The sequence below is a fragment of the Andrena cerasifolii genome, chromosome 12 (genome assembly GCF_050908995.1).
Source record: "Andrena cerasifolii isolate SP2316 chromosome 12, iyAndCera1_principal, whole genome shotgun sequence".
In the NCBI taxonomy this organism is placed as follows: Eukaryota; Metazoa; Arthropoda; class Insecta; order Hymenoptera; family Andrenidae; genus Andrena; species Andrena cerasifolii.
The window spans coordinates 11,854,202-11,865,353 of record NC_135129.1 but is presented as its reverse complement, the minus strand read 5'-3'; the positions used below and the strand labels follow the sequence as shown (position 1 = coordinate 11,865,353).

The 11,152-nt window shown below is 46.8% G+C and overlaps 1 protein-coding gene across 8 annotated transcripts in view; it reads right to left on the bottom strand.

Annotated features, from left to right (window-relative positions):
- The window catches only part of LOC143375277 (ATP-sensitive inward rectifier potassium channel 12), a 42,031-nt gene that overhangs the window by 14,975 nt on the left and 15,904 nt on the right, over positions 1-11,152 (bottom strand). For 3 of the 8 annotated variants that reach the window (XM_076824226.1, XM_076824234.1, XM_076824233.1), the window contains exon 10: positions 41-180. The exons of 2 other annotated variants lie outside the window; for them this stretch is intronic. The gene's annotated coding sequence lies outside the window, so the exon portion shown is untranslated. Of the gene's footprint in view, positions 1-36; positions 254-320; positions 587-9,654; positions 10,639-11,152 lie in introns of those variants that run through there. 3 more of the 8 variants (XM_076824228.1, XM_076824232.1, XM_076824230.1) reach the window with 3 other exon arrangements.

Here is an 11,152-nt window from a genome sequence, read left to right as displayed (position 1 = left end):
CCTCGCCGCGGGGATGCGAGTGAAGTCGATGCTGCTGGATGTCACCGCGCGACGATGACTCACGGCTGTCGACCACGATCAGCAAAGTTCCGTTTTCTGCCATCGTTTCTTCGTTTCCTCTCACTTTCCTTCGGCATCCGCAACGCCCTTCCGTTCCTGGAATCCCACCATTCCTCGTCCCTATGGCGGACAATCGACGTCACTCTTCAGTCCACACGATTCTGCTTTCTTTCTCTCTGTCTTAGCTTTGCGTTTGGCATGCAGAGGTTGGTCGATTAAATTGTGAGACCGGAGGTGGGTTCTGGTTATCGGTGCGGACGAGGGGAATGATTACTTGCAGGGGCATTTAGTGAAGAATGGGGACTGAAAGGACGGCGAGGATATGGGTTTAGCGAGAAAAATGGTAGTGATTGTGGGTTGTGGTAAGGGGAACGGTCTTGAGATTGGACGTATATTATTCTATACTCAGAATTGGGGAGATAGATTTGGGGAACACAGGGAAAGTCGAAAATATGGGCTTATAAAATTAGATAGAGGGAGATGGGTCGCGAAAACTTGTGATTTTATTAGATATTCTGTAGCACGTCTGTAGATAATGAAACGAGTGTGTAATTTGAAAAGGAGTTAATATAATTTCGGAGATTGAAATTGTAATAATTTTGCATACATAGGACACTTCAAAATCGTCACATGTTTTGCTAGGTGAATTTTGTTTCAAAATATCTTTCTTACGAAACCGAAGTTGAGATTAACAAAGCCCCACTGACTTTTGGCGATTACTTGAAGATTGAAGAGGGAAACTAGTAGTGACAGGCACATCGAGGAATACTTGGAAGGATGACGTCGGTTAGTTTAGGCTTCGATGAGCTATTACATAATTATTTTGCAGATTTACAGATTACAGGGAGTCGTAGTTTCTGAATCATCGCGCCAACCACGTAACATTCGTGAGAAACGAATTTTCTTTGGCAATTAGGAAGCTTATTAAGCGTTTCCTTATTCTCTTACGATGTTCCGACTCATCGATCACGTTATTATCAACTTAATCGATCTCGTTGCAGGAATAATAGCGTAATCGTCGCTACAAAGCTACAAACTCTTCATCGTGGACACCTTGGCGAATATGAGAGATCTAAATATTGATAAAACGTCTCTTATCTAGCTTATTGCTCGTGGTGAAATAATTTATGCCTCAGCTTTCTGTCTTCGCTTTATGTTGCTCGTAAATATTCTCTTATCTTACATTTACCATCGAGAAGATCCTTCAGCGACTATCGCTCTGTTTCGAGCAGGCGTCTTCGGATTTGTCAAAAAGGATAGTCAAAAAGCAAAGCAGACGAACCGTTCATTGGTCGAAGAATGAAAAGTGAAAGCTAAAACTCGTTTCTCAAGAAACAGAAAAATAATCAGAATTCTGCCGGTTCCTTTGTAAATTTCAATGCAAACAGATGCACATGAATTGAAACTGACTAATCCTGAATGAAACGAACAACTTCAACTCATCAAATACCTCGATATCGACGTATTAATTACACGATAGCAAAGGCCCCAGTTTCTTCACTCAAAATTCTGAAACATACCACGATAAAACTCCAACTGTCGAAAAAGAACGCTGGCCAGAAATTTCGTTGCACATTGAAAGCAAATTCAAAACCAAAACTCCAAACCACTGGCCGTAGAAGAAACAAGTGTCCAAATGTTTCTTAAAAAAAGAAATCGAATGAAATCGAATTCCATATTTAAGTTAAAAGAACGTGGCTCCGAAGTCTCGAGAAATTAATCGAAAATCTTGCGGGGAAATTGCGAATTCCAGTTCGTAGCTGACGACGAGATAAGAGAGCGAGTTGGAGGAAGGAAGATAGAAGCGAGCAGAGGTAGATTCTCACTGGATCGTAGCGTTCTCGTTGGAGGGATCGTTTTCCCGCGTTTTTCCAAGCAGAAGCAGCGCACGTAAGCGCGTCGCACACGCAACTGTTTCAGATTCGCGCCCGTTGCACGAGATTGTGCCAACGGATGCCATGGCGTTTCCCTCTTATGGCGGGGATAATGCAGGCACACGGTGAACACCGATACACGCTCGCGTCACACGCTGCTACGTGAACCAGCCTGCAAAACACGACGATTGTTCGCGAATTTCGCCGGATGCCAGCCCCCGACGCGAATGCTTCTCGCCGACGAAACTTCTGACTGCAGTCCTGCGATTAGGCGCGTAATTCGATATCTCGACTTGATGCCTTTCGAATTTCTTTACCTTCGGACCGTGAAGTAATAGGCTGGGCAGTAATAGAAGGGTTGGCACATTCTAGATCTAGACGATTCTATAGAAGAGATGGTAGCTGTGGAATTTGAGAAATTATATGGAATTTGTGGAAGAAAGATGTACAGCAATGATAATTATTAAAAGAATAAGTGAGCTGTACCTTCTTGTAGATTTGGCAGAAAAGATTCGGATGGATACAGGATAAAAAAAACCTTTACCTTTCGTTTACCGAAGAACGTTTCGCGTAGGGAAGTTTGAATGAAAATATTATTTGCTTCCTAACTATTTCACTTTTTTCGGTTTCTGTGAGATTTCTCGAGTAGTAAGCCACTTGTATCGCCACCATAAACAACGAAACTTTTATGCTACCGGCTATCGGCAATTTCATATGCATCAACCCAATAAGTGGATTATCCCAACACCCAGAGTAAATGACGAAGATAAATCAAGCAGACTCCCATATCTATCAAATAGATCCTTGACTATATACTTCGCTTGAAAAGCATACCTTTACAGAACAAATACTTTGTAAGCCCAACATATTAATTTGAATAATCTTCGCGCCTCCTGGGAACTCAGCTTCCCTAGAATTTATCAAGCACCGACAAAAGTGCAGCAAAGAAGAGAGGATCCCGCTGACAAACATCTCGGAGCCAGTCGGTCCTGGCCATTTAATTGACCGTTTAATGACTTTAATCGTATGCGTGGCGATCGTGGCGCTCGCCGGTCCAGGGAGAAGAGGGACGTTTCCGGTAGGGAGAATGCAGAAACCTGGGCACGTGAGCGATGCAGATGCTCGACGTTCGAATTCGCATGCTGCGCCGCAGATGATCCGCATCCGTCGAGCCGCCCAGCGCACGTTAATCGCGTTACACGCGGGACGGTCATTACAGAGCTTCATCCTTTGCGCGCGGCGAAATTTCCGCACGCGACGCTTTCGGCCACGCCGGGCCGAATCCAGAGGCGATTACGTAAGGCTTGCATGACCCGGAGCAACGAGCGTGCAGAAGGGAGATACCTAACTATTTAAATCTGCTTCGATGTATAAATTTGCATACTACGTTGATGGGTACTAGAGCTTCTTCTTTCGAATTTTAATGAATCCTCGTAAAGGTGTTTCTGGGATAGGGGTTCGAGCTTGAATTTATTCTATTTATTGTAACGATGGAGGGAATGTTGATGCTCCGTTTTCAACACAGAGATTTTTAAAGGTACTGATTGGAATGGTCTAGGAAGTTACACTGAACTCTTAAAATTACACTTGTGCTCTGATGAAAGAGTCACCTCCATCGCGAAGAACACGATACTCTGAACTTTAAATACGTTCCCTAGTATTCAAGCTTCGAACAGATTCAAACTCAGAACCGACACCCTTCTAAACCCATCGCAACTAGAATACATTCCTACACCCCATCCATTGCTCCAGAAGCACCCTTCGCACCCCAACCAACACGCAACCGTCTACATTACCCTCGACGCAGCTCTCCGTCACGAAAATTCTTCAAAATCAACCCAGGTTCCCGCGTTCAGAACGCCGCGCCGCTTCCCCAGCTTTCATCATCGCCGTGGCAACCCGGCGCACGAAACCGCGGCTTCGCCCGTGGAGAGAAGAAAACGAGGTCGACACGCGATCGGATGTCGGAAAATTCGCGTCCTGCCTGCCATTAATCACCGATCATCTGACCGGCCGTTTCATTGTCTTTTGCCCGCGGATCACGTGAACCGTGCACGGCGGACGATCACGCCGATCAATTAACACATTCCCTCACGTCATCGACGTTTACCTTTCGTACGTGGCAGTGGTGCCAACCGTCGCCGCTAGAATCAGTGGCAACACCTCGATCGCAACGGCACGAAGAACGATCCGCGTTCGATGTCGACGTCGGTTTCGTGGACTCGCAAGCGAGAAATCGCACGGTGGCCCGGAAATCTTGTATTTCAGGCGTGGAACTTTGGGCACGAGCGACGAGCACGGTTGGCCACGTGGTCCCCGGCCGTCACACAGATGTCGTTAGATCTGGCTACGTCACTTTTTGAATTTCAAATCTCCCGCCCACCGGGACACTGCGCACTGCCGCGGGTATTTTGGCGACGGAGGCGGACGACTCGCAGTTTATTTCGATGGGAAACGATGAAAACCGGTCGGAGAAGCCTCTACGTCGACGTTGAAACCTCGTGAAACTGCTATCGCGTTGCCAACGAGCGTACCGAGCAGCGAGCTTGTCCAGTGACGTCAACGCACCTTCCTCGCCCGCCTTTATCCCTTCCCTCTTCTCTCTTACTTAGCCTTTTCCTCCTACTTCTCAACGAGATCGAGGATCGTCGATCAGCATCGAGTCACGTACACGCACACGCACATGCAACAGAAACGTCTTGACAGCGGGCCTTGCCTGTGTGCACGCGCCGTTGTCGATCCCCGTGGATCGATCACGAATCGTTTCTTGTCGGGACACCTATCGCTTTCGACCCGGACCGTGGCATTCTTGCCGATCTATATCTGGACAAGCTGCGGAGAATTTTTATTTAGCTGGAGTTTAATGACCCGCTGGGTTCGACTCGAAGGGAATGACCTTTGATTAATCAGTCTGTATGGGCGGTTTTGTCGGATCGCCTGCTGGTTTCGACCGAGAAACCTCGGAGGGTTCGTGAGAATTCACGAGGTCGGTGTTTAGAAAGCACGCTAGCTCCGCGCGAGTGTTGCGCATATTTAACGAGCATCGTATAGGATTTTTTGGGCGCGCGCTGATCGAGTCGTCCCCGAGACGCTGTTGCTTCGCTATGCGCGTCGCGGTGTTAGTCAAAGTGTACCAATTTATCAGCAAGCGTGAGGCGTTACTTGAGACACATGGGGGACACGTACTCTAATCGATATCAGAGGCGTATGAAGCAAACACAGATCCATCTTCTGCTGTGTTTGAACAGCAGCGCGGAATACACAACTGCTTTTTAAAAGGAAAAAAGTCGAGATCCAGTGGAATCCGAATACAATTTGGTTGCTGGAACGGAGAACAGAGTTTGCTTCTTTCACTTTGCTTCGGACGACTTCAGACGTTTCCCTGTCCATGGTATTTATTCGCGGATTCACGGTATGTGCTCGTTATTTCGCTTTTCCATGGCCGCCAGATCGCTTCGCGGGCGGAACACGTGCGTCCACGGTGCATCGGCTTGGGTCCACGCTGTACACGCTAATGCGCACTAACAAGGGACAGTGTGTACACTGGTATCCACTAATAGGGGACACACTTCGCCGTGATAATAACCAATTACCTCAACGAGGCCGGAGGGCATGACCGTGACGTTTCGATGAGCATTACGAGTACTTTGACGACCCGGCCGTCATCGACTGGATAGAACCAGCCGAAATCATGGATGAGTTTGCAATTCACTTTGGCACGATGGTGTACGCCGATTACTGTGCTTCGATTCGGCTCGTCTGCTAGAGTGAACCATTTCAATCCTGAATGCACCACTAACGATGTATCTTTTGGGAGGATCGGTGACTTTGATCGAGAATCAATCTTGGTACACTTGATAATTAGGTAATCTATGGAGTACTTTGACGACCAAATTATCACCGATTGATTCCAATCATTGACATATGACAGTAAGGCATTCTCAAATACTCGTGGGAGGAAATTTAATAACTTTTAGGGGAGGTACAGATTTTTAATTATTCTTAATTCATTTTTAGAAGTTGATGCGTTTTAAATCTCGTCTTAAATCTTGATGATATTCTTCAGTAATTCCAGACTGAGTATATTTTATGTATTTAAAGAGCTGCTTTTATCCCACTCCAAGAACGTTTAATCAATACCTTTCTATTTGACGAAATTGAATGACATTTGGAGAAATTGCTCACAGAGCATCCCAGCATCGTTCGAGGACGCATGGAGCACATCGATCAGCTCGATCCAATCTCTGAATCTCGAATTTGGGTGCCGCCTTCCTGATTTTTTTTCCTCCGCGGATGACTCACGCGTTAACGAGACAGTGGACACGCTGGGATTTCTCGGTCAGCTGATTCATTACGAGGTGGAATTGACGCGAAAAGCGGCCGCCAGATATTTTGCTATTTCATGACTTATGACAGTCTTGCTCCGCGCCCCTTGCTCCGTTGAGTCAGTCTTAGTCACTCGCGTGTACCTCGTTGATTACGACCGCAGCGTCATCCATTCATGATTTCCTTCGAAAGATTCATCTGTTTCCTTCGAAATTCACGTTCGCACGGTGCTGGTTCAACGGAGAAAGAGGAAAACGCACAGCGTGCGCGTGACTATTGTAACACTTACGCTGACTCGGTTACAAAAGTGTGACGACCTTCGGGCACGGCCATCTTAGTCACGAGCTCCGTGAAAACGAGGTAAACAAGCGTGCAATAAAAGCGTTGGTCGTGTAATCAGTGTTTTTCACGCGCAGGGAAAAAACACGGTGCTTCCGTCGTGAGAAAGCCGAGCCTTTCTTCGTGGCAGGATATGGTACTAAAGGAAGACGTGTACTGCTCGAGGAGGCCGGGCGTTTCTTTACGGTACCCTTTCTTGACTTTCGCCGCTCGCTTGCGACAGGGGAATGCATGGCCTGCACTTTCTGGGTGCTCCTGGTTGATTTACGATAGTTCACGTTTTCTTTCATTCGGTTACATTGCATTCGAGTGGGCCGTTTCTCGATTTCATTCGCGATGGAAGTGTAATTGTAACGGGTGTCTGTTTGGTATGATACTCAAGCTCCTGTGTATTCTACTGGATAATTTTAGTATTGGAGAATTTAGAGCTTAAGTTTTTGCGCTTTTGGGTAATTTCAGTGTTTGAGGATTTGCATTTGACTTGGTCTCGTATCCTGCATCTCCTCGATGGAATGTTCAAGTTTTTGCATAGGTATTCCACTGCATAGCTTGAGCACCGGAGAGCTCGCATTTGAAGCATGACGCGCGGTGGATTGAATTCGGCCTGATCGGAAAGAAGGGCGCGCGAGGCGTGAATGGGAGCACGCGAATCGTTGTTCGCAAGATATCACGAGTATAATCAGCGTATCAGACCGAGGACAGTACCGGAGGAGGATGTCGCAATTCGCGCTGCAAGGTGATACGCTTCGCCGTTTTTCTATCCTCGCGCCTCGGCTGTCATTCTAGACAGAGCTCATTGTCGTCTAGACAATGGCTGTTTTGAATAAGAAATGAAAAGATTCGCGATAACACGGTTGCGGAAAGCGACTGAAATAATCCTGACGTCGAGTTACCGCGCCCTGTCATTAAGGTCATTGACACTGCTCATCTAATAAGAAACCCTGCTTCCCCTTACGCATAAATACGCCTGCTACAAACATCTTCGAAAGAGATGCCCCCTTTTCTTCTACAGAACTTTATATTCAAAGATCCCAACTCGACTTAATAAAAGTAGGAACCCCTATTCCTCAACCTTCTTTGCATTCGACAGTGAAACCTCCCAACTGCAGGAATCAAACTTTCTATCTCTTGAACTCCTCTGCCATTACCACAGGGATCTAAGTCTCGAGAGGATCATAAGGATTACGAATCCTTTCTCTCTTAAATTATCCACTCCCTCCGTAGAAGGCATATCCTCCATCCTCCTAAAAGTCCCTTTCTTGGAGGAAGGGACCAGAGAAGCAGCAACAAGTGGCGAAAGTGGGACACGACCGAGGGCTTCGATTCTCATTTCCACGATGGTCGAGCTCGCGGAACTTGCAGAGCTCGTGGGCAGGTGGAAAGCAAAGGCTGCAGAAGAAGAACGGGGTCCGTGCACTTGCACGAATCTACGTGCTCGAGGAACTTGATAGCCGGTTTAGCGTGTTTCGCGTGGTGTCATGGCTCGCGCGTTGGTGTGCCGGTGTACGTGGAAACCTGGCCCGAGGAGTCGGGGGCGAGGGTCGGGCCGAGATTAAACAATTGACTGGCGTGATAACGAGGGCACTTCCCGCCACTAAACCCATCCTGTCGTGTCGTCTAACCTGCGCCTCTCTGGATCCACTTAATCCTCTACTCATCCATCTGCCCTTCAGCCATCGCGTATTGCATCACGTACCGTGGAATACCTCGACAATCCGACGACCACCGTTCACCTTGGCTCTTGTAACGTTCTTCCACGACGTTCAGCCACCGCTGACTACCTACAAACACAGCTCACTCGCGCGTCGAGGGATCTGGATGACAGAATTCGGAGAAACTATGGTGTGACTTGGTTATTAGCAATTTCGGCGGCGCAAGGCTTCCGGAAAGTGTCCCTTTGGGGAGGTGTTGTTCAAAGGGAACTTCGAGGTGGATTTGTTTTCGAAGTAGGATGAAAATACACACTATGTGTACCTACGTCGACCGTATTTAAAGTGTTAAGTTTCCCACTTTATTCGAGGAGCTTCGGATTGTCCATTTTTTTGGCAGTATGTTCTGGGTAAAGTGTGTTAGAGCTTCGATGCATCACGTTGAGCCCGATAGTGGCGCACTCGACTCCCCCGATACGAAAACCGTGGAATTGAACGAAGGGGATAATTTCTCTCAGCCGGTGGCTGTTAAGATCGTTCTACTCGTGTCATTTAACTGGCGATTTCCTGGCTCGTTTAACCTCGTCCTACAAGCACACGCTCGGATCGACGAAGCGTGCCACGACCGCCACCGGCGGGCGTATTCGAGCGTACATTTACATTGTTTGTATGAAACAAACGCATCCCCGTGAATCGCGCGGCACAGAGGCCAGTGGAATTTAACCACCAGGCGATTACTAAACGAAATGGCTTTTCCAAAGGCCAGACACCGTCTGACCTTTCCGCGGAGACTCCGCTCGGTATATACGATCACAATCGATACTTACGATCACGCCTCCTGAATCAGCTGAGCCTTCCTACGCGACGCGGATTAACGCGTCGTCAGCTGTTTAGCATAAAACAAGCAGCTTTCCTTTTCACCTTTAATTCCAGCTCCATTTAACTCCTACGTCGACCCGACACATCTGAACGCGTACAAACAATAAAGGGACTGAAACCCGAGTTTCTTGCTCAAGTGTCCTTGAACATTTCCAAGAAAGTAACGTGGATAAGTATCTGAGATTCAACGGGGACTAATTGCCGATGGTATCGAGCTCGAACAGACTTTGTTCTATTAATACTCTGCTCGTAATACAGTATCAGAGCAGTGAATCGCTGAACGGGATTCCAAATGACTCACAATGCCTTCCAGTTCTTTTCATCCGAGTTCCTAGTACAGTGGAACTCCATTTATCCGAACGAATGTTGTCCCAGTACCTGGTTTACCGAGCATGCTTGCCGAGCTCTTGTTATCCGAAGCCGGACCCTGCGGCGTATTACTTGCACTGCCGATGCCGTTCGTGAGTATTAGGACACCTGCTCTGTGTGGAATAATTGTGAAAAATGTTGGAAATTTATTGAAGAACTCTAAGAAATATTCCTTTATTTGGTATTCTAAATTAAAAGCAGTGAAAAAGGATGAAATCTGTACAAAATATCACATTTTCTGCAAGTACAACAGGTGTCCTAATATGAGGGTAATTTGAAAACTTTGCGGCCTTAAAGAAGCATTTCGGAGACCAGGGCGAGAACTGTTACCAAACCGGGAGCATGGCATTGCAATAGCAATGGACCAAGTGTGGAAATTCGAAAAGGGGCTAATGTTGAATAATAATGGCAAAAAGAATTCTTAACATGTACACTCCTTCTTTCTTAGGCAGCGAAGTTTTCGAATCACCCTTGTACTTATGAACGGCAGTGTATATGAAGTCGTATCGTTGCACAGAATGTATATAAATATTTCCTTGTATCAATGTATCCGACCAGTAAAAGAAAAGATGCGATGGAAGGGAGAATCAGTGGTCACCTATTATCCGAACCGTCCAGTTACCTAAACCGTCGTGTCCTCCATGTTTGGAGAAGCCAAGTCCTATTGTACCTCGAACTCGTTTCGCGGTAGAGAAGCTTCGGTGCAGAGCTGGTTCGCGATAATTTCGATCAGAATGAACGTCCACGTGGATAGCCGAGGGAGTGGAGGGAAGAAACGGTCCGAAGGAAAGGAGCAGCCAGCATTTGGCGATTGGAACTGGACCGGATGCAGCCCAGTTAGAGAAACTTAGCCAACGGCGCATATGTATGAAAGATACTCCGCATGACGTCTTTGTGCCCCAGTTAGAACAATTTAGAAGCCCAGTCTACGGTGAAGTCGAGTTGTTTTAAGAGGGCGATCGTTGCGAATCGTTGTAATTGATCCTCCAGCAAGGCAATTTGCGGCAACGAAACCTCAACCTTCGCTCGTTTCGCTGCGGTTCATCGATAGCGGAACGGAACGGAAGCCCATCGATTAAGCTGCCGGGGGCCATTTAACCCGATGACGCAAATGCACACGACGGCGGTTTACAATGGAACACCTACCCGAAAATTCTGATTTCAATGAAATGTATGCAAAAATTCACTTCGAGGAGGTGAAATCAGCCCTTAAAGTTATCGCTCTTCTCGTTTCCTTAAAATAACTTTAGTTTTCTTATGCTAGCGTGATAGGGCATAAAAAACTGAACAGTTCTTATATTGAAAGTTTCCTTCTATCTCGCAGCGTTACGAAGTTCGAAAGAACGCGATAACTTTAAGGGTAACCTTTCACAGGAAAAGAAATTGCTGCTTGCATACTGGAATATTACCTCAAGATTAGGGTACCTTAGCCTCCTGTTCCTACACCGCATTATTCTAGCCCCCTAACCCTAGTGAATAACTCTGATTCACTGAATGAAAACAGCTTCCCCGAGTGTCATCCTCGTTACTATTCAAAAATTCCTCCACACTCCACGTGTTTTTCTAATGTCATTTATCAGTGTCATTCTACTCCTGCTGGATTTCCCCATAGGAATACGATTCCCCTCGTATTCACTACGAGCCGTGGTGTCCGGC